Source organism: Cryptomeria japonica, chromosome 3 (genome assembly GCF_030272615.1).
Source record: "Cryptomeria japonica chromosome 3, Sugi_1.0, whole genome shotgun sequence".
Classification (NCBI taxonomy): Eukaryota; Viridiplantae; Streptophyta; class Pinopsida; order Cupressales; family Cupressaceae; genus Cryptomeria; species Cryptomeria japonica.
Window position 1 is genome coordinate 510,708,999 of NC_081407.1, and position 27,007 is coordinate 510,736,005.

At 44.7% G+C, this 27,007-nt stretch overlaps 1 protein-coding gene and 1 pseudogene across 2 annotated transcripts in view; both read left to right on the plus strand.

The window, feature by feature from the left end:
* The window catches only part of LOC131044912 (2-C-methyl-D-erythritol 4-phosphate cytidylyltransferase, chloroplastic), a 306,767-nt gene that overhangs the window by 242,528 nt on the left and 37,232 nt on the right, over positions 1-27,007 (plus strand). The window lies entirely within an intron of this gene.
* On the plus strand, positions 19,914-23,076 carry LOC131046051 (28S ribosomal RNA; annotated as a pseudogene).

Sequence of the window (27,007 nt, forward strand, 5' to 3'; positions counted from 1 at the left end):
CTACGCGTCGCCGGAACATCGTAGGGTGCGGAGCCACGAAGAGTTTCTGGAGGAAACAAGGTTATAGAGAGATCTAGTCGAAGAGACCCGGGATCGGTTCAGAAACTTATCCCTTACACCACAAAGTGAGGATCACCAAAGGGAGCCAGGAGTGGGCGCGGGTGACAACGAAGGGGAGGATAACCGTACGGTAGGTGCCACACTCGGCAGGCAAAACACAGTACCTCCAGTCACCCATGCAGGACACACCACCGGCACCGGAGGGACCGGAGGGAGCGGCGCAAGGGCACAGACACAGCCATAGCCACCTCCAGGAAGACGACCCCCATCGATGGGGAGTAAATAGAAACTGTCGAAGTTCAATGCCGACAGGAAGGAAGATCCCGTCCGCCATTGTCGAACGTGCGAAACCATATGGTCAGCGAATGGTGTTACCGACCAAAACGAATGGGTAACACAGTTCCCAGCAACTTTAAGGGGAGTGGCCATAGACTGGTACTCAGACATGGATAAGGCCAAAGTCCGCACATGGCCCGACCTGAAGAAGGAGTTTGGGATAGAGTTTTGCCTCCTGAGAGATGACAACGAAATAGTCGTCGAGATCTATGGAACGAAGCAGAACAAGAACGAGACTGTTTGAGCCTATAGTCGGCGGCTGAAGGAACTATTGGGAAAAATGGAGAGTCAACCAGCAGATGGGTTGAAAAAGCGATGGTTCGTGGAGGGACTAAAGCATTCCCTCCGAAAGAAGATGAAAATCGTTCCACCTACATCGTACGAAAACGCATACAATAGAGCGATGGATCTCGAGAGCGAGACCAAGACATCGAAGAAAAAGAAGAAGGATAGCTCGTCCGAGGAGGATGACTCGTCACAGGAAAGCAGCAGCGACAGCGAGGTTGGCAAACGGGTGCAAGCGCTCCAAAAAGACATGGAGCGAATGAGGAAGGAATTCAAAACAATGAAAAGCACCGGTCGGACCGAAGGGGACATATGGTGCACTGAGTGCAAAGAGGAGGGGCACACAAAGGGTACTTGCCCGAAGAAGGCATTCTGCGAGATTTGCCAAGTGATGGGACACTCCACCAAGGAGTGCCCATACAACATGAAAACCTGGAATACGCAAATGAACCAGGTGTTGTTCACGGAGCAGGCTACAACGTCCGCACCAGCAGGTACGGGCCAACAAGCGAACAACAATGCAACCTCGGGAGGCTACTGAGATAATCGGTGGGGAGGACGAAACAACAATAACAACACAAGGAGCCGGATCCAATACGACTCCAAAGGTCGACTGATGGTACAATGCAGAGCGTGCAGCCAGTGGGGGCACTTCGCCCGAGACTGCCCGAAGGGAGAGGCCACACAATATTTGTGCAAATGGTGCAGACCGAGAGACCACGAAGATGCCACCTGCCCGAAGTTCGGCGTCAACTTGCTCAATGTCGACGAAACCAAAGAAGAGGAAGTGTTGGCCGTAACCCACACCCAAGCCAGACACGCAATGTGCCCAGACCCGGAGATGGAGAAGCGAAGGACACGGGAAGCACGCGAGGAAATTGAGAAAGAGATATGAGAAAGGGCGAAGGCGAAGGGTACGGCGAGTACTTCCAGCCGACCGGAGGCGGAGGATGCTATACTAAATCAAATTTTAAAATTAAAATTGGAGGTGCCTGTTTGCCCTCTCGGGTAAACGGTTAAATGCAGAAAGTAAATGCATAGAACATAATGGAAATATATTAAATAACCAGCCTCTGTATTAATTCCACAGTCCATGTACAATAAGTGCTTATAACATTACATTTGACACGACTAACATGATCCTACTTCGAAGAAAAGGTACACAATATATAATACCCGAAGGGGTACGACACAACCGTCGCGACTCCAACTACCTACCCGTTGGCTAACTAACTGACCGCCGTAACTCATTATTAATGACAACAACATAAACATAATATAACAACATAACATAATGATTATTCCTGGCAACATCATCCCCCCCAAGAAAAGAAGTCGACTCCGACGACTTAATACAAAATAGAGATGAACGGCAGGAACTACTGATGCTAGTCGGGCTCGGATCTTATACACTTGCTGCGTCCTCGCCTGAAAACCCTTTTCTGCTACCATTCGATGCTCAAGTGCGGATTTCACCAATATTGCTTCCTTTGCCATCACAGTCCTCCTGTGCTTAACCCAAACTTGTCTGCAAAACACGTTTTTTAGTCTCAGCTTCCACCAACTACTACTCAATTGATACTATCTCCCTAGCCAATTTGTCCTCAATAGCCACCCGTGCTGCTCCCCCAGCATCCAACTCCTGGGTACGCTGAACTAAGTCTCACGTGACTATTGCCTCCAACTTGGTGGTCAGCTCCTCCCGAGCCCTTTGTGCATCCACCAAGGCAACCTCACGTCCAGCCGAGACATACTCCGAGTTCCTCAAAGCGTACCTATCCTGCCTGGAGGTGGCCACAATCCGCTGGCACAAATGCTAGGAGACACCTCAAATCCTCTATCACACTCCCCAAAGGCTAAAAACTGAACTGAATAACTCCCTGGTGTCATACAACTGCGCGGACCTGCAATGCCTTCCCTCAAACTCTGTTTGTTCCCAACCTCCAAATCCGTCTCCCTCTACGGCTTATGGCTTCCCTGCCAATGTTTAGCTGCAGGCTTCTTTCTCACAATACGGACAACCACAACACTTCCCGTGGTATTCTGTAGCTCAAAAATAAACTGGGGGTCTGGGGGCAACGCCCCCAGCGGGGTCGAGAGGCAGCGCCCCCGCTGCCAACACCAATTTACAACCCTTAGAACCATACGAAAGTCCATGGCGCACAACATTTCAGTGATATTTTAAGATGCCAAAAACCCTTCTTTTCCACTCTGAATTTCCAGTATCCTGGCTTCAAACTCCAGCGAATCATTTTAAATCTGGTCGTCGTCATTTTTTTATTTTTTTTTTGGCACTGAATGTCCCCGATGGCACCCTGGCCATACAACCTCCCTGTACGGTCAACAACAGCACTGGCACCTCCGATCGTGCGAGCACCTTCTCGTGCGGTCGACACCCTTCTTACCATACGGACACACCTCCACTGGCACCTTCGATCGTGCGGCCGCTTGGTCTACCTATGGCGGTCATTTTGCCCTTACGTGGTTTTGTGGATTGTGCGGGCTTGGTCTCTTTTTTTCTTTTTCCTTTTGCGGCTGCTGTGCGTGTTGATCGGGCCGTGCGGTGCGTCTTCCTCCTCCTTTATCCCTTGCTGTGCGGCGGTGTTCGGTGTTGTGCGGTGGTCGGGCTGCGCGTTGTGCGGTGCGGTGTCTTCTTCCTCTGCGAGGGGTTTTATTGCCAAGGTCGGGCTGTGCGGCGTTCGGTGCGGTGTGCGGTGGTGGGTTCATGTCTCGGCAACAACCTTCGGTGGCTGCCACTGCACGGTGTGACCGCCGCACGATGGTGTCACCGTTGGTGGTTCCACCGCACGGTGGTGTCACCGTCGGTGATTCCACCGCACAGTGGTTCCACCGCACGGTGGTGTCACCTTGGTCCCACCGTACGGTGGCCATTTTCCCCTTTTTTTTGTGACCGTACGGTCCCTGTCGTACGACTGTGCGATTTTTTTTTCAAATTTTTTTTTTTTTAAAAATTTTTTTTGATCGTATGGTCGCCTGTCATATGACCGTACGTTTCTTTCTTTCTTCCAACCGTACGGTCATCTGTCGTACGGCCCTGTACGGTGGTGTTTTTTTTTTCAATTTTTTTTTAAAAAAAAAAGTTGTCTAGAGAGTCTTTGGCTCGAGTCCCCTGTCTCTGGGATCGCTCTTCATCCTTCTCGGTTTTCCTCGCCCAAAAGTCTCTTGCTTTTGTCCCGTGCCTCTCGAGTCGCATGCCCGGCCTCTTAGGTCCCCTTCCATCCTCTCGGGTCCCCCTTTGGGCTCTCGGGTGTCCTTCCGGCCTCTCGGGTCCCCTACGCACTTCTCGTGGTAGGGTTTCAATTTGAACCTATTGGTGGCAAGTTTATTTTCCATGGCCATCCGAAGACCTGGAACCACAAATTCTACAGGGACCACGGTCTCCTTCCTGTACATAAGAAGAAGAAGAATAATAAAGATTTTGAAGACTGCGGTCTTCCACACAGGGTTCCAATCGTTGCCGACACTCTTCGGATTATTTACGTCGCCAGGGTTTGGGGCGTCTCCCTTCCAATATTCTCTGTATTCTGGCAGGTACACCTCTATTGGTTGCTCTGGTTCCTCTACTTTGAGCCTGTAGCTTTGGAACATTTCGTAATCCTCCATTAGCCAGTGGAAGAGCCCGTTAAGTGAGCATACCTCATCTTCAGAACATCCCTCCAATTCAAGCACCCCTTCACTGTTCGGCTCCATCGCGTTCTTGCCCTTGCTTTCATCGAGACCCCCTTCCCCTTTATTAGAGTCCTCTGAGTCTGGGTCGGAAGAGGCGAGCTCTTCGCCAACATCTTGGGTGTGTAGGTCAATGGTATATTTCCGCCCTCCCTTCTCCATGGAAAGTGTATTTTTCTTCCAGTTGTGGTTTACCCTCGCGTTGATCAACCACACTCTCCCCAGGATGGCGTCATAGCCTTTCTTCTTCGAGGGAATAACGACGAAATCTAACAAGAATGGTTGCGTACCAATTGTTTGATGTTTTGTGTTCGCTCTCCAGGTCCATCGCCCTATTATAAGCGTCGTCATATGACGTCAGGGGTACAATTTTCATCTTCCTCCGTAGGGAGGATTTCAACCCTTCATCGAACCATCATTTCTTCAATCCATCTGCAGGTTGGCTTTCCATTTTACCCAAGAGTTCTTTCAGCCTCCGACTGTATGCCTGTACTGTCTCCCTGGTACCTTGTTTGGTACTGTATATCTCCGTTACAATTTCATTGTCATCACGGAGCAACCAAAACTCCCCCGTGAATTCCTTTTGTAGATTGGCCCATGTGGCCACTTTTTGCTTGTCCACATCAGAGTACCAATCTATGGCAACTCCTCGTAACATGGCTGGGAACTGCTGTACCCAGTCATCCTGGTCTGTTACTCCATTGGTGGACCAAATGGTTTCACATGTACGGTAGTGCCGTAGGGGGTCTTCCTTGCCCTCCCCTGTGAACTTTGGCAATTTTTGTTTACTCGCCATCCCACCGCTGGGTCTCGCTCCTCTAATTCCTTGTGTGCTCGTACCTGGCGATCCTCCGCCTCCTGCAACTGAATCTCCACTCGTGGGTCCTCCGGATAAAGTTGCTGACACCGAACCAAACAAATTGCCTCCTGTACGGTACCCTTGTGCTCCCTCGGCACCTTCGGTCGTACCGTCACCTTCCGGTGTCTCCCTTCGGTTGTCCTCTGAAATGGACAAATTCTTTAGCAAGTCTCTAGTAGTGTCGATCAGGTTTAGACTTCGCCTTGTTTGTTCCACCAACTCTTCGCGGCTTCTTACCCTACGGTGGTATTCTGGCGAACTGTAGAGTTCTCCTTCGGCACCCTCCGTGACTCCTTCTGGCAGCCCTACAACAGTGTAGACAGTGTAGTTCTCTCCATCTATCTCTGCCTCCACAACCTCCATGACACCTCCTGGGTTCCCTTCGGGCAACCCCTCGGCCAGTCGTCCTTCGGCAAGCTGCCTTAGCCTACGCCTTCATTCTATCTGCTATCTGAGATTCAACGTGGTTTGTGCCACTTCCCATTCGTCACTCTGTATCTTTTTATTTTTGTCCTTATTTAGTCTATTGGGCATAAGTCACTTCCATACACAGCAAACACACGCCATGTACACAAAAAAACTTTTATTATTTTTATTTTTTATTTTGCCTTTCGGCCACAATTTATATCAGCAGTGTGTCGGGATTATTACAAGGTTCAATTTCCTCCTGGCCTGGGGCCATCTCGTTCCGTTTCCCGTCGGCTGTTCTCTTCGTAGCATTGCAGGATTTGTTGTCGTCGCTCTTCCTGGGCAATCTCCTCCAGGCGGGCCTGTTATGCCAGCGATGCCTGTGCAAGCAACCGAGGGAGGTGGTTCATCAACCGGTTTACTACTGGGCTAACGTCCAGCGCTGTCCACACAACACTTGGTGGGATTTCTGCCTCCGCCGCTTCTCGTCGAACGTATACCTGAATGGCTACCTGGAGCAAAATTGAAAATTCTCGCGTTGCCGTGTCTTCTCCTGTATAAAGTTCTGTCCGCGCGTCGTCGGCCTCCGGGTTTACTTCACCAACGGGTAGGCCCATTGTGTCTGTGCGCCATCCATGTCTTCCGTTCCCGAGTTCGTCTAGGCAACGGCTCCAAATGTTTGCCCTCTCGGATAAACGGTTAAATGCAGAAAGTAAATGCACAGAACATAATGGAAATATATTAAATATCCAGCCTCTGTATTAATTCCACAGTCCATGTACAATAAGTGCTTATAACATTACATCTGACACGACTAACATGATCCTACTTCGAAGAAAAGGTACACAATATATAATACCCGAAGGGGTACGACACAACCGTCGTGACTCCAACTACCTACCCGTCGGCTAACTAACTGACCGCCGTAACTCATTATTACCGACGACAACATAAACATAATATAACAACATAACATAATGATTATTCCTAGCAACAGTGCCTGTGAAGGTACACGACCTCCTCTAGACGATGCCTCAATTACGAATGGCGTTGCTAAATAATCTCTCCCAACCACGCACCAATACCAACCATCGCACAGATGTTCCTGGGGGGTCTGCAATAGACCCCATGCTGCTGGCAGTTAACACTGGAAGGAACCCTGCCATTGTGGAGATGGGTATCCTTGGCACCATTCTAACCGATACCATCGTCGATGGTGGATCAGGAGTGAATGTTCTTCCAGAAGAAACCTAGCGGAAGCTGGGGAAGCCGATGCTGTGGCCATCTACATTCAATCTGCTAGGAGCAGATCAACATGGAATCAAACCTATTGGGACACTGATGGGCCAACAAGTTACCATTGGGACGCAACCATTCATACTGGACTTCGTGGTAATCCCACTAAAGAAAAAAGTGTATGATGCGATCTTAGGGAGAGGGTGGCTAGTGGTAGCCAGGGCCACCCACAACTGGAAGAAGAACACTCTGTCTATGGAGAATGGAGGAAGGAAGTTTATCATAGACCTCGGGACACAGTTGGTTAGTGAGGAACTGGCATCATCTTCGGAATCGGAGGGTGAAGGAGAAGGCGACCTGAGGAACGAAGGACGGGGCTGCAGGGAGCGCAATGACGAAGGGATTCTCAAACTAGGAGAGTGCTCCGAGGATGACATGGGGTCATTGAACGGGCTCTTCCACTGGTAGATGGAGGATTATGAAATGTTCCAGAGCTACAGGCTCGAATTAGAGGAACCAGAGCAAGTAACAGAGGAGGTGTACTTGCCAGAAGACATAGAATATTGGAAGGGAGACGCCCCAAACCTCGGTGACGTAGATAATCCGAAGGTCAATTGTGTCGGCAACAATTGGAACCCTGTGTGGAAGGCCGCAGCTTTCAAAATCTTTATTATTCTTCTTCTTCTTATGTACGGGAAGGAGACTGTGGTCCCTGTAGAATTTGTGGTTCCAGATCTTCGGATGGCCATTGAAAATAGACTTGCCACCAACGGGTCCAAATTGAAACCCTACCACGCGAAGCGCGCAGGGGACCTGAGAGGCCGGAGGGGGACTCGAGAGGATGGAAGGGGACTCAAGAGGTCGGGCAGGCAACTTGAGAGGCACCGGACCTACGCGGGAGACTCTTGGGCGAGGAAAACCGAGAAGGATGAAGGGTGATCCCAGAGATAGGGGACCCGAGCCGACGACTCTCTAGACAACTAAATTAGGAAATTGGATTTAAAAAATAAAATAAAAACCGTACAGTCGTACGGGTCTGTACGACAGTTGACCGTACGGCTGGGTCAAAGCAATAAAAAAGGGGGCACGATGGAACCACCGTACAGTGGGACCATCGTGTGGTGGACACCGATGGTGGGACCACCGTACGGTGGACACCGGCGATGGTAACCATCGTCGTGCAGTGGCACTTGCAACTACAAAGCCCGAAGCCCGCAAAGACAAAACAATTAAAACGAAAAAAAAAAAGAAAAGAAAAGGAGAAGGAACGCAAAGGGAGAAAAAGAAAAAAGAAGGCAAAGGAAACCCACAACTGTCATGCACAAAGAAAGACACGCAGCCCAGCGTGCACAGCAACGCAACCATAAACACAGCACCGCACAAACAAACACATAGCCATACAGTGGAAGGGTGTTGACCGCACGGGAAGGTGGCTGTACAATTGGAGGTGTTAGTGCTGTTGTTGACCGTACAAGGAGGTTGTATGGCTGGGGTGCCATCGGGGACATTACAGAGGAAACTTTAAAAAAAAAAAAAAGAAACGACGACGACGACGACGACCGGAGTGAAAAATATTTTTTGTTGACATCTGGAGCTTGGACGCTGAAAATATTAGAGTGGAGAAGAAGGGTTTTTGCATCTTAAAATATCACATAAAGGATGTGCGCCATGGACTTTCGTATGGTTCTGAGGGTTGTAAAATGGTGTTGGCGCTGCCCCTCGACCCCGATGGGCCCAGTTTATTTTTGAGCTACAGTACACTTGTTGGAGTTGGGCGAAGGGCATTAGAGATGTCACGGTAAGTGTTGTGGTTGTCCGTATTGTGAGAAAGAAGCCTGCAGCTAAGCATTGGCGGGGAAGCCATAAGCCGTAGAGGGAGACGGATTTGGAGGTTGGGAACAAACAGAGTTTGAGGGAAGGCATTGCAGGTCCGCGCAGTTGTATGACACCAGGGAGTTATTCAGTTCAGTTATTAGCCTTTGGGGAGTGTGATGGAGGATTTGAGGTGTCTCCTAGCCTTTGTGCCAGCGGGTTGTGGCCACCTCCAGGCAGGAATGGTACTCTTTGAGGAACTTGGAGTATGTCTCGGCTGGACATGAGGTTGCCTTGGTGGATGCAGAGGGCTCGGGAGGCGCTGACCACCAGGTTGGAGGCAGTACTAGCGTGAGATGTAGCTCAGCATACCCAGGAGTTGGATGCCGAGAAGGCAGCGCGGGTGTCTATCGAGGACAAATTGGCTAGGGAGATAGTATCATTTGAGTAGCAGTTGGTGGAGGCTGAGACTGAAAAGCATGTTTTGCAGACAAGTGTGGTTTAGGCACAAGAGGATTGTGATGTCAAAGGAAGCACTAATGGTGAAATCCGCACTTAAGCATCGGATGGTAGCAGAAAAGGGTTTTCAGGCGAGGACGTCGCAGGTGTATAAGTTCCGGGCTCGACTGGCGTCAGCAGTTCTGTTTAATGTCATCTCTATTTTGTATTAAGTCATCTGGAGACGACTTCTTTTCTTTTGGGGGGGATGATGTTGGCGGCAATATTGTACACAGAAATAAAACTAGTTAATTATGTGTAATTGTTTTGGTTAGTTGGCAACCGAGGGGTGGTCGTTGCGGTGCGATGGTTGGCGCTCGCACCCCCTCGGTATCTTTATATACTTCCGAATGTAACTTGTGAGGGGACAAGGACGATTATGAATGGAATAACATCTTTTATATTACATCTGATATCTATGGCATTATTATTCTCCATTATGTGTTTTATCTGTGTGTTTTAAGTTATTCACCTGAGAGGGTAAACAGTTGGGTAAGTGACATGACCTCCTTCTTAATGGAAGGTAGATACCCGCAAGGACTGGACAGGACCAAAAGAAGGCATTTCAAGTTGCAGTCCATTCCCTGTCTTCGTGAATGGCACTCTTTTTCGAAAAAACTCTATTGGAGTCTTACTAAGATGTATCAAGCAAAACCAAGTCAACAGATTGTTAGAGGAATTTCATGATGGCTCTTCAGGGGGCCACTTCTCTGCAAGGACTACGACTATTAAAATAATGATGGCTGGTTATTACGGGCCATCCTTATTCAGTGACTCACGTAGATGGGTGAAGAATTGCAAGAAATGTGCTCTCTTCTCTGGAAAGCAAAGACTAGCTGCCCTACCTCTTCATCCCATCCAAGCAAATCAACCATTCGCACAATGGGGTTTAGACTTCATTGGCATGATAAATCCACCTTCTTGTGCTGGCCACAAGTGGATCTTGGCTGCAACAAATTACTTCACTAGGTGGATAGAGGCAGTCGCATTGAGGGATGCCATTGAGGCTTCAGTGTTGGAATTCCTTGATGGAGTTGTGACAAGATTCGGTGTCCACTCCACCATCATATCAGACAATGCCAGGGCATTCGTGGGAACCCAAATCAGTTCTTGGGCAGTTAAGCATGGTGTATACTTGAAGACATCATCCAATTATTATCTTCAGGGTAATGGCTTAGCTGAATCTTCCAACAAGAACCTCATCAAGATAATTAAAAGGACGATTGAAGACAATCAGAGGGCATGACATACTAAGTTGAGGACAGCCTTATGGGCTGACAGGATCACACCCAAGAGGGCGATCGGTAACTCCCCTTTTATGCTAGTATATGGGAAGGAAGCAAGACTCCCAACTTCCCTGGAGTTACCTTCTCTTGAACTAGCACATCAATTGGAATTGACAGAGAATGATGCCATGACAGTAAGGCTAGCTAAGCTAATGGAGCTGGAGGATGTTAGAAGTCAGGCTATGCATACACTTGAGACTCATCAAGAGCAGGTCAAGAAATTTTTTGACAAAAAGGCGACTAATAGGGTCTTCAAAGAGGGAGATCTAGTTCTCAAGTGGGATGCAGACAGAGCCAAAGCTGGGCGACACTCCAAATTTGATGCTATCTAGAGTGGTCCATATGTCATCACTAAATGCAAGGAGGCGAATGCATTTCAGCTCTCTAGGCTTGATGGTGAAGTTCTTCCAATCCCAGTGAATGGGATTCATCTTAAGCCCTGCTTCTGAAGAGGGTGTTGATGACTATGTAAATATTAGATTAGAGGTTGTTTTGCTTTCATAAGTGCTTGTGCACCCACCACATTCTCCTTAATAGAGTGTGCGCTCTAGTTTCTAGTTTTCCTCGAAGTGATGGCGCACATATGTTTTGGGTCTTTCAATGACTCAGTGCCCAATGGATGCTCAAGGCTTCTGGACTTCATGCTGAGCAAGCAAGCATCCCACAGAATTTGCCAAAATGTTGTCATTTTATGACACCCTTGGTCCATCAGCAAGAACTGATTAGAGATACGTTCCATGAACCAGCGCTGCCCCAGTTGATCAAGGAGAAAAGCAGAAGAATTACGAAGTATGAGGTGTTGCCTTGCCCAGAGGAAGTTCCTCCCTTGGCCTTTTCTTCCTTCCCGGGAACTCCGGAACCCAGAGGTTCCGAGGTTCCTTCTCTTTGCCTTCTCTTGTTTTTCTTCTCCAGAACTCCGGAACCTCCCTCTTCGTTTTCTTCCCTTCCCCAGAACTCCGAAACCCTGAGGTTCCGAAGTTCCTTCCTTTTGTTGCCTCTCCTTTCTTTTCCCAAAACTTCGGAACCCCGAGGTTCTGAAGTTCCTCCCTTTCTTTCCCCCTCTTCTTTTGTTCCCCGGAACTCCGGAACCCCGAGGTTCCAAAGTTCCTTTCCCTTGCCTTCTCCGGAACTCCGGAACCCCGAGGTTCCGAAGTTCCGTCCTAAGCCTTTCTTCATGTCTTTCTCCGGAACTCTGAAACCCCAAGGTTCCGAAGTTCCTTTCCCTTGCCTTCTCCGAAACTCCAAGGTTCTGAAGTTCTCTCCTAAGCCTTTCTTCCTTTCTTTATCCGGTACTCCGGAACCCCGAGGTTTCGAAGTTCTCTTCCTTTGCTTCCCTTCTTCTTTCCCGGAACTCCGGAACCCCGAGGTTCCGAAGTTCCTTCCTTAGCCCTTTTTCCAGTTCCCTGCTGCTCTACTTTGTCCTTCCCGGAACCCCGAGGTTCCGAAGTTCTTTCCTTGTCTTCCCCACTTCAGGAACTCGAGTTTCCAAAGTCCTCGGACTTCTTTCCGACTGGCAACACTTTCGGATGGTGTGATCAACACTCAAAGCTTTAAATGGTCTGATGACTTTTGTGACTTGTGCACCTTCTTTTGTGTAGCCACAGGGGCACATTTAATGTTTTTCGCAGGATTTCCATCAAGAGAGGTACAGGGCCATGCGTGTTGTAGTGACTTATGTCATGTCTGCATGCTTTGACTTTGGAAGGTCAGTCAATCCACCCTTCTCAGGATTGCATTTTCAGGGTATGGCTAGGTTGCTTGTATGTACAGGAGTCAATTGCATGCACTTCTCTACACTCCCAGATTGACATTTCCCTGTACACATAGGGGTCATGATCACTCTTGTAACCATTTTCTATATAAAGGCTGTTAAGGCTCATTGTAAAGGGTTCTCTCCCTACTGGCTTGAGCTATTATGTGCTCTTTCACTTCTCTTGTATTCATCTTGCATTTATGCAACTGTAAGTTTGGCCATTGGCCTTATAATGAATGGAAATCACCATTCTTGTTCCTTCAAACTTATTTATTTATGTTGTGTATGCTTCCTTACCTTCATCATAGGTGTATGTTTTGTGGCTCTTCTTTCAAATATGCTATGTTAAGTTATTTCTGGGTGTGACTTGTGGGAAACCTTCTCCCCTCTTGACATTCAGTGAATTTAACCTCCATACATGCATTGGGGTCACTCATACAACTGAAGTTTGTGCATCTCCTGGGTATTTCACTTGATTTTTTGTGTCATTTCGGTTGGGGATAGGAACAATCTCTTCTTGGTGCATCACCTCCTTTTATTTTAAGCAATTCTCTTTTCCGTTTACTTCTGCAAGTTGTTAATTTAGGCTTAGAGATAAGTTTTGAAGTTTTGAGTTGGTTCAACACTTGCACCTGGATTAAGAAGGAAGTCGGCCTTCTCCGGAGGTTCAACACTTGCACCTGGATTAAGAAGGAAGTCGGCCTTCTCCGGAGATTCAACCCTCTTGCGCAAGGTCCCACACTTTAGGGTTGTTTCCATGTTTCACAAGGTTGCTGAGTTGATAGCTCAACAAGGTTGCAAGCTTTTGTGATAACACTACCCTTAAAAACCACCATTCACAAAAAAATCCTTTGGGGCTGAACTTTTTGGCTAGGTTAAAGTCAATGGTGTAATAGTATAACCCTATCATGTCGTCTCCTTGATCATTATATATAGTACAAATGAAGCAATTATTATTATTAATTAATATGATATTTATCAACGAATAATTATTTGAAATTTATATATTTATTAAATATTATTATTTTATTAATATTTGTTAATATTTATTAATAAATTAATATTACATTATAAACGTGATTTATATACTTAATATTACTAATTGATGTTATACTCCCTTATTATAATTAATAATAAGGGATTTTACTATGGAGATAGTCTGCAGACATTGGCCACATATGATGGTTTCCAAATCTAAACATATATATTATTAAAGAGCAGTAATTTGATTAAAACAACTAGCATCAATCTACATCAAGGTAACTAATGATTTATATCAGAAACGATAGCAACTAATACGATGATGACCATATTATATTATAAAATGTTAGTATATGATTAATATGTTTTGTTAAGGAAACGGGTATGATTAGAAGAAAAAACAGTTGCTTGCTCTCCAAATGGAGCGATGTTCATTAAGGAATATTTTGTTTTCAAAATACGATTCATTATGACTTGTTGTCAAAAGAGGCTAACTTTTCAAAATGCTTTCTATAATGAAAACCGATTTGTCTTATTCCTTATAATAATTAAGGTTATGAAGAAATCATATGTTTCCGGTTTTATTAAACAAAAGTCACATTCAATGGTTGATTGGATACAACCTTTGTATGAAAGTTTATGTGAGATCTATGTATAAAGAAACCAATCAGAGTTTGAGGGAATGGGGTGTTATATATTGGTTTTCTTTACTCCAGTTTGTAAGAGCTGGAAGGGAATGAAACAGCACCGATCAGAACTGTTATTAATTTGCAGACAGTGACATCCTTGTTCTTGATGCTATGCATGGGGATGTCTTTGATAAGAATGCTTACTATATGAAGCTTGATAATGTTTATGCAGAATTTAATAGTAATTTTAATTTAGACTGCAATAAGTATGAGAGTCATATTTAATATATAGTGGCAGACCAGATTAGTAGATTGTAAAATAAAAAAGAGCTCACAAGATAATAAATAGTAAGAAGAATTTGTTTGGATATAATCCTTGCTACTGCTGTCAGTATTTTAGAAGTTGGGAATTAAGATGTTCCAAAGAGGGGTGGTCTAAATCCAACTAATAGGATGAGCCCAAGACAGGGTAGGGATCAGCGACCCATAAACCTTGAGGGCATGGTCCCAAGATAGGTAAGGGCTTGGATCTGTAAACTTATTATGGATATATGAGGGATGAACAATTTACTTATTAATAAATTAATTGATTGAACTATGGAATATCACTGATTGGATTCATGTTAAGGTGGAAATGTCTCCTAATATATTTAGTTTGAGTCATAAGTATATTGAAATAGATTGTTTATGGTTAAAACATGTCTCAGCCTAGCAAGGGACATTGCAAACCCTTTGGAACAAATATCTAAACAAGGGCCAGCTGGAGAAATTACTCCATAACAGCAGCTAGTAGCTCAGACGTTTGGAGTTTAGTATTAGCTTCATCAGGGCTGATATACAGGTGTCTTGGCTGGGGGATTGGAAAAGCGTGGAGTTCTGGAATGATTTATGGTTAATGAATAAATTCTTGGTAGCCTGCAGAGACCTCAAGGATCTCAAAGTGTCAATGTAACATAAAGATGTAGTTGGTTAAGTATTACATTATAAAATAGCTCTGAACTAGCATTGGCATGGTGTGTGTTTCTAATGAGCCAATTTGTTGATGTGTTTTTTATGACACCCAAAACACAGAATAAAATACCAAGTATTCTGTACCCTCTTGAACAAGGAAACTGCTGATGGTTTTTTTACGCACTATGCAACTCAGAATAAAATACTAAGTATTCTATCGTCTCTTGAACAAAGACTTCCCAAATGCTAAGCTACATGATCAAATGCGATGACTCCAAGGTTCTCGATGTTAGGTCTTGATGTGCTCTTAGATAGACTCGGTTCTTTGGTGTGATATTGCTGGAATCACAAGTTGGACTTACGTTGAATGCTCGAATGCTTGAATGTCATTGGAATGTGGGATTTCACTTGATTTGAAAAAAAAATCACCTGCAATGCTTCTTGCTTTTGCAAGTCTAGTTGATAGACCAACGTTCTTTCTTTCCACTGAATTCACCTATTCAAGAGTTCCCATTTATGCTTTCGCTGTCAACTAATTCTATTGAGCGCGGAAGAGAGTAAAAGGCTTGAGATAACTCCTGCAAATATGAGTTGATAAGATCTGGAGTTCAGCTGCTTAGGCATTCACAATGATCATGCCCTCTTTCTAGCGCCAATTCTGTTGGGAACTGTTTCAAAATTGACTTGATAAGCTCCGACATAACCATTCATATATTGCTTCAAGTGCTCATTTATTGTCATGCACTCCTAGCGCCAATTCTCTTGATGGTGTTTTTACACACTATGCAACACAAAATGAAATACTAAATATTCTATCCTCTCTTGAACAAATACTTCCCAAATGCTAAGTTGCGTGATCATATGGGACAGCTCCAAGGTTCTCAATGTCAGGTCTTGATGTGCTCTTGGATGGATTCAGTTGTTTGATGTGATATTGCTGTTTCAAAAAGTCGACTTATGTTGAAAGCTCGAATGCTCAAATGTCGTTGGAATGTGGGATTTCACTTAACTTGATTTGAAAAAAAATAGCAAAAGGGATAAGGGTTTAGAAGGCTAATCTAATCCTAAGAATGTAAGAGCAATGGACAATCTTCAGTGAAATTCAACTAAGATTTGCTTTGACATGCAACGAACATCTCCACAAGGCTAGTGTGATCTTCTAGGGACAACTTTATGATTTCCAAATCACCACTACATGCATAGCTATCTTCAAGGTGAAGCATATCAATGAAGGAGCGATAATTGAAGTTAAGCTTGGCAAAGATGGATCCAGTTGACTACACAAGACACTTTACAATCAACAAGGTGTTAGTAGTATGGATGTACAAATTTCACCATTGATCATACACAAAGTTCTTCAATTCATCTAAACAACATGAAAATCAAATGAGAAGTAGAGACCATGCAAATTGTTGAATCAACACATAGAGTTCACCATATCTTCAATGAAGTTTACATGCTTCTTACAACAATGTCTTGGGAACAATCGTTGCCTTCTACTCTACTCTAGCTATTTGCTACTAAACTCTTAACTATCAATTATTCGTTATTAACTTCTACAAATGAAAAAGTGGAGCCTTATAGAGTGCTCTCATTCCAATTGAGTGGCTTAGATTGATTCACAATCAATGGCCAAGATTGAAAGATAAAAACCCTAATTAGGGTTTGTTACACCCATTACAAAGCATTTAATGCTTGACCAATGACAAAATTACATTTGATGGGACACATGTCTTTCTTTGAATAATTGACCAATAAATGACAATGGTAGGTGCATCAAACTTTGTGCCCATATGTGGTAGTTATCTCTATGATGGATGAGCTAGGTACATAGAATCTGGACACCTTAGCTTGAGATGATATGATTGGATAAGTGATGACTGGACGCCACCTCAGCTAGCTTGATCTTTGTAAATCATCACAAGTGTAGGTGATTGAGGCATATCTCTTCCTGATCATTTCACCGTTCATCTCTTGTTTGAGAATTCACTCTTAGTGCTGCATTTGATGTAGACCTTGTGATGCTTATGCTCGATCCTTCCTTCTTGCTTTGAATGTATTGATCTTACTGTTTGTGTTATCTTGCTTGAAGTTCATGATAATGATCCTATTAGCTGCATTGTATGAGCTAAGACTTAAGAGTGTTGCAATGTCTTCCTTGGGCTCTTGTCTTTGCTTATGTGGTGAAATCTTGATGCTGTATGTAGGCTGATGAGCCTTCATCTTGGAGCTGATTGTCATCACTTGCTGCTAAGTTCTCCCATAGCTCGAATCCAGTGTTACTTGGAAACGTGTTTTCGACCTTAAGGCACACGTTCTGAAAACGGAAACCGTTTTGGGGACTTGGGGACAGACGTAAATGTTTCCAAGCCGTCCCCAATCTTCAAAAATTTTTGGAAACCATCCTGGAAACTTGGAAATGGTCAACACTTTTTCCGGGGACCGATGACCATCCTCGGGATGGCTGGGGACACCCAAGCCATCCCCTAACTGTTGGTAATTGACACTCATCCGATGGCTTCTAATGGTTGATTATTGGTTTAGGGTTGTCATTGATGGCAACTCTTCATGAGATTCCTATCTGGTAATCACGGATCTTGATTTCCGGAAGAGGATGTCAACCGGTAGCCAGTTAACCGGTATTTCAGGTTGAACAAAGCAGTTTTGGTCCGGAAGCTTTCCGATGATTGCAGTGTATTGAATCGTATATGTGATGATTGAGCCGACATAGAAACATCATTGTATCATTGTTTTGGTAATCCGCATTTATCTTTGGTGATCCAGTCAAGCCGACATATGACTACACATTACATTAGCAGACCGACTTGATAAATGATCTATTTTGTGATTGCGGATATATAAGACCGGTGTGGGAGATATTTTTGATGGATGGTATGAATGTATGTGAGTGAGTGGTGATCAAGAATCCTTTGTAGCACAGTTTCACATGCGCATTCTTGACCCGGTAGCTGATTGATACAGAGAACAAAGCAAAACAACAAAGGTGATACAGTCAGTATATTTGGCACTTAACCGGAACTCATCCAGGCATTGTAGATGCTATTTTGGAGTTCTTTTACTGTAAATCATCATTGTAATTAATCAGTAAGGCAGTGAGCCTTCCGGGGTTGTAGCCCTTATTGTATTTGAGTAGTGAGCTCTAGGTAGTATGCTTGAATGCCTGTGGATTCCCCATATTGTATATTGTTTTTCTACTGGCCATAGTGGAATAATATTGTGGGTTCAAATCCCACCTTGGTTTTTTCCATTTGGGTTTCCACGTAAAAATTCCGGTATTAGGATTTTGTGGTTGTTTGTTTTATGTTCCTGCATTTCAGTTTCATGTTTATGCTTCCAATGGTTTAAAGTCAAATCAGAAAATTTTCTAACCGGTAGATCATTGATTGACCACCACCCTTTCATTGATCCCTGATTCCAACAATTGGTATCAGAGCCTAGTTCCTCTGAGGAAGCCTAACCGCTTGAGGAAGGTCCGGGAGATTGAATCAATGGATTCCGGTTTTCAGAGACAGCTTAGTGTGGCACTTGAGGATCTTGATGGAACAAGAAATGAGATCAATTCCTTGAAAATAAACGTGAATGCTGCTGATGATTTCATTAATGACTTGAAGGATCAAGTGAACACTTCAAGAGACGAGAGGAAGGAATTTATGGACACGCTGAAGGAGAAAGAAGATCAAATCATGGAAAATCGGGGTAAAGCTAATGATGTTGACAAGCTTGAGAGAGAGAATGTTGCATTGAAGAATGAGATGCAATCCATTGTGATGAGGCTGACTAAGGAGATTGAGGACCGAAAGAAGAATGAAGAGAGTTTGACACAATCATTAAAGGAAAGAGCAGATGAATGCTTCAGGCTTACTTATGAGAATGATCAGTTGAAGCTGGAGTTGACATAGTCAAGGAATAATGGTCAAGAACTTGAAAGACAGATTGTTGCCCTAAGAGATGAACTTGTTACTGCTAATAAATACAAAGACAAATTCAAAGCCAGCTCAACAAGGCTTGATGAGATGCTGGAAAGATAGAGACATGGAAAGGACATGCGAGGTCTTGCATTTGAGAAAGGTGAATCCTCTGGATCTGGACAAAGCAATGCAAAACCTAATCAGAAGAAGAGCAAGAATCCTCCGGTAAGACAACTTAATGCTTATAAATTCAATGGTAGATGCTTTACTTGCAGTAAATTTGGTCATATGGCGAATCAATGCAGAAGTAGGATAAATAATGGAATGAACAATATGAACAATGGTCCTACCTTTACCGGTCAGTGTTTCATATGCAATAATTTTCGTCACAAGTCAAATATGTGTAGAGCAATAATGAATAACTTCCAAAATAAGAGATGCTATGCTTGTGGGATGTTTGGACATATTTCTAACTAGTGCAGGATGAGACCAAATCATATTAACTTTAGACCTCTGCAAAATGTTGTTTGTCGTGCATGCAATAAAACCGGTCACATTGCAAAATATTGCAGAAGCAAGAATAATGCTCTGGTAGACAAGAACAAATCGGATGAGAAGGGGAAGGCAAAGGTAGAGGAGATCAGATACAAGCATGAGAAGATGTGGGTCATAAAAGATGAATCCAAAGCAGACAATGGATCTACACCCGAATCCGGTGTAGGATCTTCATCCGGTAACTAGGGCTTTATGCCTTAGGGGGAACTTTTCATGCAGATGCTAAGAACCCCGTTTTCGGTGATCTGCAATCGATTCCAAAAGGTTGCAGAAGGCTTAAATCGTATATCCAGATGTTATCCGAAAGTTTCAATGAAGATTTGATGCTCGTTTTGGTGAATTGCAGAATCTGTGAATCATCGAGTCTTTGAACGCAAGTTGTGCCTGAGGCCTCGGCCAAGGGCACGTCTGCTTGGGTGTCACACTCCAAAATTGCCCTCCTGCACGGAGGAGGGAAAATGGTCGTCTGTGCCCGCCAGCGACACAGTCAGCTGAAATGAGCACGAGGTCCCTCGCCCCGTCGCGACGAGCGGTGGCCTATGCGGGTCAGCGTTGGTTTGTGCGGGTCGAGCGAGGCCAAGTGTGGAACTTCAACCAGGCCATAGCGGCCTGCTAGTGTGCAGGTAAAATGTGCTTGGCCCCTTGCCGTGTCCCCAAGTTAGGCGTGAATACCCGCTGAGTTTAAGCATATCACTAAGCAGAGGAAAATAAACTTACCAGGATTCCCCTAGTAACGACGAGCGAACCGAGAAGAGCCCAGCATGAAAATCGACGGCTCTGCCTACTGAATTGTAGTCTGTAGAAGCATCCTCAGCGACGGAATGGGCCCAAGTCTTCTGGAAGGGGGCGCCGGAGAGGGTGAGAGCCCTGTCGGGCCCGGACCCTACCGCACCACGAGGCACTGTCGGCGAGTCAGGTTGTTTGGGAAGGTAGCCCTAATCAGGTGGTAAATTCCGTCCAAGGCTAAATACGGGCGAGAGACCGATAGCGAACAAGTACCGCTAGGGAAAGATGAAAAGGACTTTTAAAAGAGAGTTAAAGAGTGCTTGAAATTGACGGGAGGGAAGCGGATGGAGGCCGGCGATGCGCCCCGGTTGGGTGTGGAACGACGTTAGCTGGTTCGCCACTCAGCTCGGGGGCGTGCCAGCGCGGGCCGTTGTGGCGGCACAAGCGCGACCAAGGAGTCTAACATGTGTGTGAGTTGACAAGTTGGGAAACTCGCAAGGCGCAAGGAAGTTGACTGGCGAGATCCCCTCTTGAGGGGTGCATTGTCGACCGACCCTGATCTTCTGTGAAGGGTTCGAGTGCGAGCACACCTGTTGGGACCCGAAAGATGGTGAACTTTGCCTGAGTAGGGCGAAGCCAGAGGAAACTCTGGTGGAGGCCCGCAACGATACTAACGTGCAAATCGTTCGTCTGACTTGGGTATAGGGGCGATAGACTAATTAAACCATCTAGTAGCTGGTTTCCTCCGAATTTTCCCTCAGTATAGTTGGAGCTCATGTGCGAGTTTTATAAGGTAAAGCAAATGATTAGAGGCATCGAGGGCGTAACGTCCTCGACCTATTCTCAGACTTTAAATAGGTAAGGCGACGCGGCTGCTCTGTTGAGCCGCGCCATGGAATTGCGAGCTCCAAGTGGGCCATTTTTGGTAAGCAGAACTGGCGATGCGGGATGAACCGAAAGCCGAGTTACAGTGCCAAATTGTGCGCTAACCCAAATCCCACAAAGGGTGTTGGTTGATTAAGACAGCAGGACGGTGGTCATGGAAGTCGAAATCCACTAAGGTGTGTGTAACAACTCACCTGCCGAATCAACTAGCCCCGAAAATGGATGGCGCTGAAGCGCGCAACCGATACTCGGCCGTCGGGGCAAGTGCGAGGCTCCGATGAGTAGGAGGATGTGGGGGTTGTTGCAAAACCTTGGGCGTGAGCCTGGGTGGACTGGCTCCCGGTGCAGATCTTGGTGGTAGTAGCAAATATTCAAATGAGAACTTTGAAGACTGAAGTGGGGAAAGGTTCCATGTGAACAACAGTTAGACATGGGTTAGTCGATCCTAAGAGATGGGGAAGCCCTGTTTCAAGGGCGCACTTTACGCGATCATCGAAAGGGAATTAGGTTAATTTTCCCGAACCGGGACGTGGCGGCGGATGACAACGTTAGGAAATCCGGAGACGTTAGCGAGGGCCTTGGGAAGAGTTATCTTTTCTTTCTAACAGCCTGCCCACCTTGAAATCGGTTCAACTAGAGATAGTGTCCAGCGCTTGGAAGAGCATTTCGTAGTGTCCGGTGCGCCTTCGGTAGCCCTTGAAAATCTGGAGGACCGAGTATCGTTCACGCCCGGTCGTACTTATAACCACATCAAGTCTCCAAGGTGAACATCCTTTGGTCAATAGAACAATGTAGGTAAGGGAAGTTGGCAAAATGGATCCATAACTTCAGGAAAAGGATTGGCTCTGAGGGCTGGGCCTAGGGGTCTGCGACACGAACCTGTGGGCTGTTGGCGGCCTGTCCAAGTTGCTACAGTGGCTAGGGCGGGCTGTCTCATGTTGATCGGGCGACGGACGCAGGGCGCTCCCTTTGGGGGGCTTTTCCTAGGCGGCGAACAACTGACTCAGAACTAGTACGGACAAGGGGAATCCGTTTGTTTAATTAAAACAAAGCATTGCGATGGCCCCTACAGATGTCGACGCAATGTGATTTCTGCCCAGTGCTTTGAATGTCAAAGTGAAGAAATTCAACCAAGTGCGGGTAAACGGCGGGAGTAACTATGACTCTCTTATGGTAGCCAAATGTTTCGTCATCTAATTAGTGACGCACATGAATGGATTAACAAGATTCCCACCGTCCCTATCTACTATCTAGTGAAACCACAGCCAAGGGAACGGGCTTGGCGGAATCTTCAGGGAAAGAAGATCCTGTTGAGCTTGACTCTAGTCCGACTTTGTGAAATGACTTGAGAGGTGTAGAATAAGTGGGAGCTGTTTCGGCGCAAGTGAAATACCACTACTTCTAACGTTATTTTACTTATTTTGTGAGGCGGAGATGGGGCAATGCCCCTGTTATTGGCCTTAAGGTGCGTCTAGGCGCGCTGATCTGGGCGGAAGACATTGTTAGGTGGGGAGTTTGGATGGGGCGACACATCTGTTAAAAGATAACGCAGGTGTCCTAAGATGAGCTCAACGAGAACAAAAATCTCGTGTGGAACAAAAGGGTAAAAGCTCACTTGATTTTGATTTTCAATATGAATACAAACCGTGAAAGCGTGGCCTATCGATCCTTTAGACTTTCGGAATTTGAAGCTAGAGGTGTCAGAAAAGTTACCACAGGGATAACTGGCTTGTGGCAGCCATGCGTTCATAGCAACATTGCTTTTTGATCCTTCGATGTCGGCTCTTCCTATCATTGTGAAGCAGAATTCACCAAGTGTTGGATTGTTCACCCACCAATAGGGAACGTGAGCTGGGTTTAGACCATCGCGAGTCAGGTTAGTTTTACCCTACTGATGATCCGCTCCGCGACAGTAATTCAACTTAGTACGAGAGGAACCGTTGATTCACACATTTGGTCATCACGCTTGGTTGAAAAGCTAGTGGCGCGAAGCTACCGTGTGTCAGATTATGACTGAACGCCTCTAAGTCAGAATCCATGCTAAGCAACTCTATGATTGCTATGCGGTGAGACTCCTTGGAAGGGGACATTACATTCCTCGCTTTTGGAATAGTTTGCCCTCGAGCAATTGTAGATTAAAACGCTACAAGATTTGTTCACTTTCCCAAGTTGCATTCTCTATGGGCAAGTACCTCCATTTGATTTGATGCTCCTTAATTACTCTGCTCCTAAACTGCCTCTCTCCAACATTCAAAATAGCATTAGTAACCAAAACCAATCTACCCTCATCCAACGGTGGAAGCTCTGGTGATGATGTCATATGCTGCCCAAGTGCCTTTTTTAGGCAAGAAATGTGGAAAACATGAATTTTGCTATTCTCTGGCAGCTCCAATTCGTGGACTACTTCACCAACTCTCTATACAATCCTATAAGGGCCATAGAAGTGAGGTTTCAACTTCTTTGTACCACTCTTCTTCAAGGAAGATTGCATGTAAGGTTGTAGGCACAAGAAAACTAAGTGACCCACCTCAAAGCTTCTCTCAATTATGTGCCTATCCACATAAATCTTATGCTGATTTTGGGCACTCTAAAGATTATCATTAAGGGACTTAAGGATATCTTGACTCTCCTAAATCCAATCCTTAGCCTAAGGAGCCCTCTTGTCACCAAATGCTAAGTCTACAAAACATGTAGCATCATATCCATATAGCGCTTTGAAAGCAGTCATCCCAATCAACATATGATAGGTGGTGTTGTAACAATACTCAACCAAGTGCAACCACCTAATCCAAGCCTTCTGCTACCCCGCAACATAACTACGCAAATATCTTTCCATCCATTTGTTCACAATCTTTGTCTAACCATCAGTTTGAGGGTGGTAACTGATTCTTTAGGTTAGCATTGTGCTAGCCAACCTGAATAGCTCCTTACATAAAGCATTGAGGAAATTGTTATCTTGATCGCTAACATTGTTCTTTGGCAATCTATGTTTTCTAAACACCTCCTTGAAGAACAACTCTACAATCTATGGTGCCTTGTACAGTAATGAAATGGCAAAGAAATGTGCATATTTGGTGAACTGGTCAACTACCACATAGATACAATCTCTGCCTTGCACCATTGGAAGACCTGTAATAAAATCCATGGATATACTTTACCACTTTTTCTCTAGAATAAGTAATGGCTGCAAACCTATGGGGAAAGTATGCTTTGACTTGTTTTACTGACTAGTCATCCACTCACGATTGTGTCACAAGACATCATCCTCAAGATCCTTCCAAGAGAATCTCTCCCTAACCTACATGTAGTTTTTGAAGTACCCTAGATGTCCTATTAGTGGTGTATCATGAATGACCCTCAAGAATTTCTCCTTCAATTTCAACTCAGGCCCAAAGAAAATTTTGTCCTTGTAGTAGATGACCATGATATTATGCCAAACAATGCAAGTGGAAATGAAGATGCACAATAAAGCATAGCAAGACTGCAATTAATGCATATAACTGAATTAACATGGCTATCCCATGAATATTTGTGGCCGTACTTTAAAGCATATTTAAATCTGGAGTGTGGACCTGTTGATGTGTGTTTTATGCACATGCGAACACAGAATAAAATACCAAGGTATCTTATCCTCTCTTGAACAAAGTCTCTCAAATGTTATGCTTCGTGATCAAATGAGACAAAGGTTATGAAATGTCAGGTCTTGACTTGTGGATAAGCTCAATGGATTGATGTGATAATGCTAGAATCACAAGGAACTTACGTTGTACATGAATGCTTGAATACTTGGGCGTTGCTGGAACATGGGATCAACTCATCTAACAAAGAAAGATCAAAAGGAAAGGGTTTAGAGAGTCTAATCTAATCCTAAGGACAATGAAGATAATATATGGTGCTTTGATAGACAAATTCTCGCAAACATAATTTGGCTTTGCCAAGACAAGCAACAACTACACCAAGTTAGTGTAATCTTCTAAGGAGTCAAAAGATTTACATATTGAGGATCATTCATTCAAATACCCAATACTGACACAACTTGAGCAAACATCCACAATTGTACTTAGCAACCATAATCATAAGGTTTAGGCTAACTTTGCACAGTAGCTTACAATCAACAAACTACCAAAAGTATGAACACTTAAGGAATTCAGCAAATACCATTGCACTTCTCCTTCATGATCAATGAACTTCATCTAAACCATGAGGTTAAAGAACAAGAAACCATGCAACATGTAAAAAGAATGCCACAATTCACCATAATTTCAATGAAAGTAGTGTATCCATTTACAAGCCTTGGCAACAATTTTTGCCTTTTCTCCTCCTACTCTACTCCTAACTTCTAATGATCTAACTACTATCTTCTACTCTTCTTCTACTAACTATTCTTCTATTATTAACCTTTACAAATGGGAGCACTAAGCCTTATATAAATATCTCATGCAATGAATAGCTCAAATCGATTCAAGATCAATGGCCAAGATCGAAAGATAGAAATCCTAATTAGGGTTTGTTACAACCACCATTACATTGACCAATGAGAGATGAAGGTAAGTAAGATAAATAATATTTGATGTAGTGTCACGTGTCACTTATTCCCTCCTTGAATGAATGTTGACTTGGTACCCTTTGATTGAACGAATGGTGACTTGAATACCACTTCAGCTTGCATTGTAGATTTAATTAACTTATCCTTGAACATTCCTCATGATGCTTGGAATTCCTTGTGATACTTTGCATTTCATCCATATGTTAGGAAATTCTTTGAACTATTTCCTCCTCATGTTTGGAAAATTTTCCCAATCTTGAAGTATTCCCTTCCTTGGTGCCTTTGACTTTGAGATTCCTTGATGTAGTTCCTGATTTCTTGAAGTGAAATCCTTTGTGCTCATGTCTTGAACTTGCATTCCTTCATTTGTTCGCCATCAAGGTGAAGTCTTCTTCATGTTTGATCTAGTCCACATCCTTGCTTTTGGAAATCTTTGTCTTGAAATCCTCTTTCAATCCTTGAAATGTTGATCGTCCTTATCCGCATTGTTTGAGTTTCCTTGCAATATGCATCCTCCGTCACCTCAATTGAACCTTGATCGTCGTGCTTTCCTTGTAGCAAACCCGCAAAACAAACAAACATTGAATTAAACACCTATAGGATAAACTTGATTTCAACTTTGTTGGCAGCAATATTGTACACGGAAATAAAACGAGTTAATTAAGTTGTAATTGTGTTGGTTAGTTGGCAGCCGAAGGGTGGTAGTTGCGGTGCGACGGTTGGCGCTCGCACCCCCTCGGCATCTTTATATACTTCGGAATGTAACTTGTAAAGGGAACGATTATGACTGGAATAACATGGCTTATATTACATCTGATATCTATGGCATTATGATTCTGCGTTATCTGTGTACTTTAAGTTATTCACCCGAGAGGGTAAACATTTGGCGCCGTTGCCGGGGACGTACTCGGGAACGGAAAATGCGGATGGCGCACAAACATGATGGGCCTACCCGTCGGTGAGATTAACCCAGAGGCCGACGACGCGCAAACGGAACAATCGTCGTGGGACGCAGAGCGTGATGGCAAGAGGCGAAGGGGAAATTGAACCCTATAATAATCCCGGCACAATGTTGAGATAAATTGTGGCCGAAAGGAAAAAGAATAAAAGTTTTTTTTTTGTACATGGCGTGTGCTTGCTATGTACGGAAGTGATTTATGCCCAATATATTAAATACAAATAGAAATAAAAAAGCAGAAACAGACAAGTGGGAGGCCGCGCAGAGGGCCTTGATTCTGGAGCAACAAGTAGAACGTAGACGGAGGCTGAGGCAACTTGCCGAAGGACAACCTGCCGAAGGGTGGCCTGAGGGGAACCAAGGAGGTGTCACGGAGGGTGCAGAAGCCGACGGAAATTTCTACGCGTCGCCAGAACACCGTAGGGTGCGGAGCCACGAAGAGTTTCTAGAGGAAACAAGGTTAAGGAGAGATCTAGTCGAAGAGACCCGGGATCGGTTCAAAAACTTATCCCTTACACCACAAAGTGAGGATCGCCAAAGGGAGCCAGGAGTGGGTGTGGGTGACAACAAAGGGGAGGATAACCGTACGGTAGGTGCCACACTCGGCAGGCAAAACACCGTACCTCT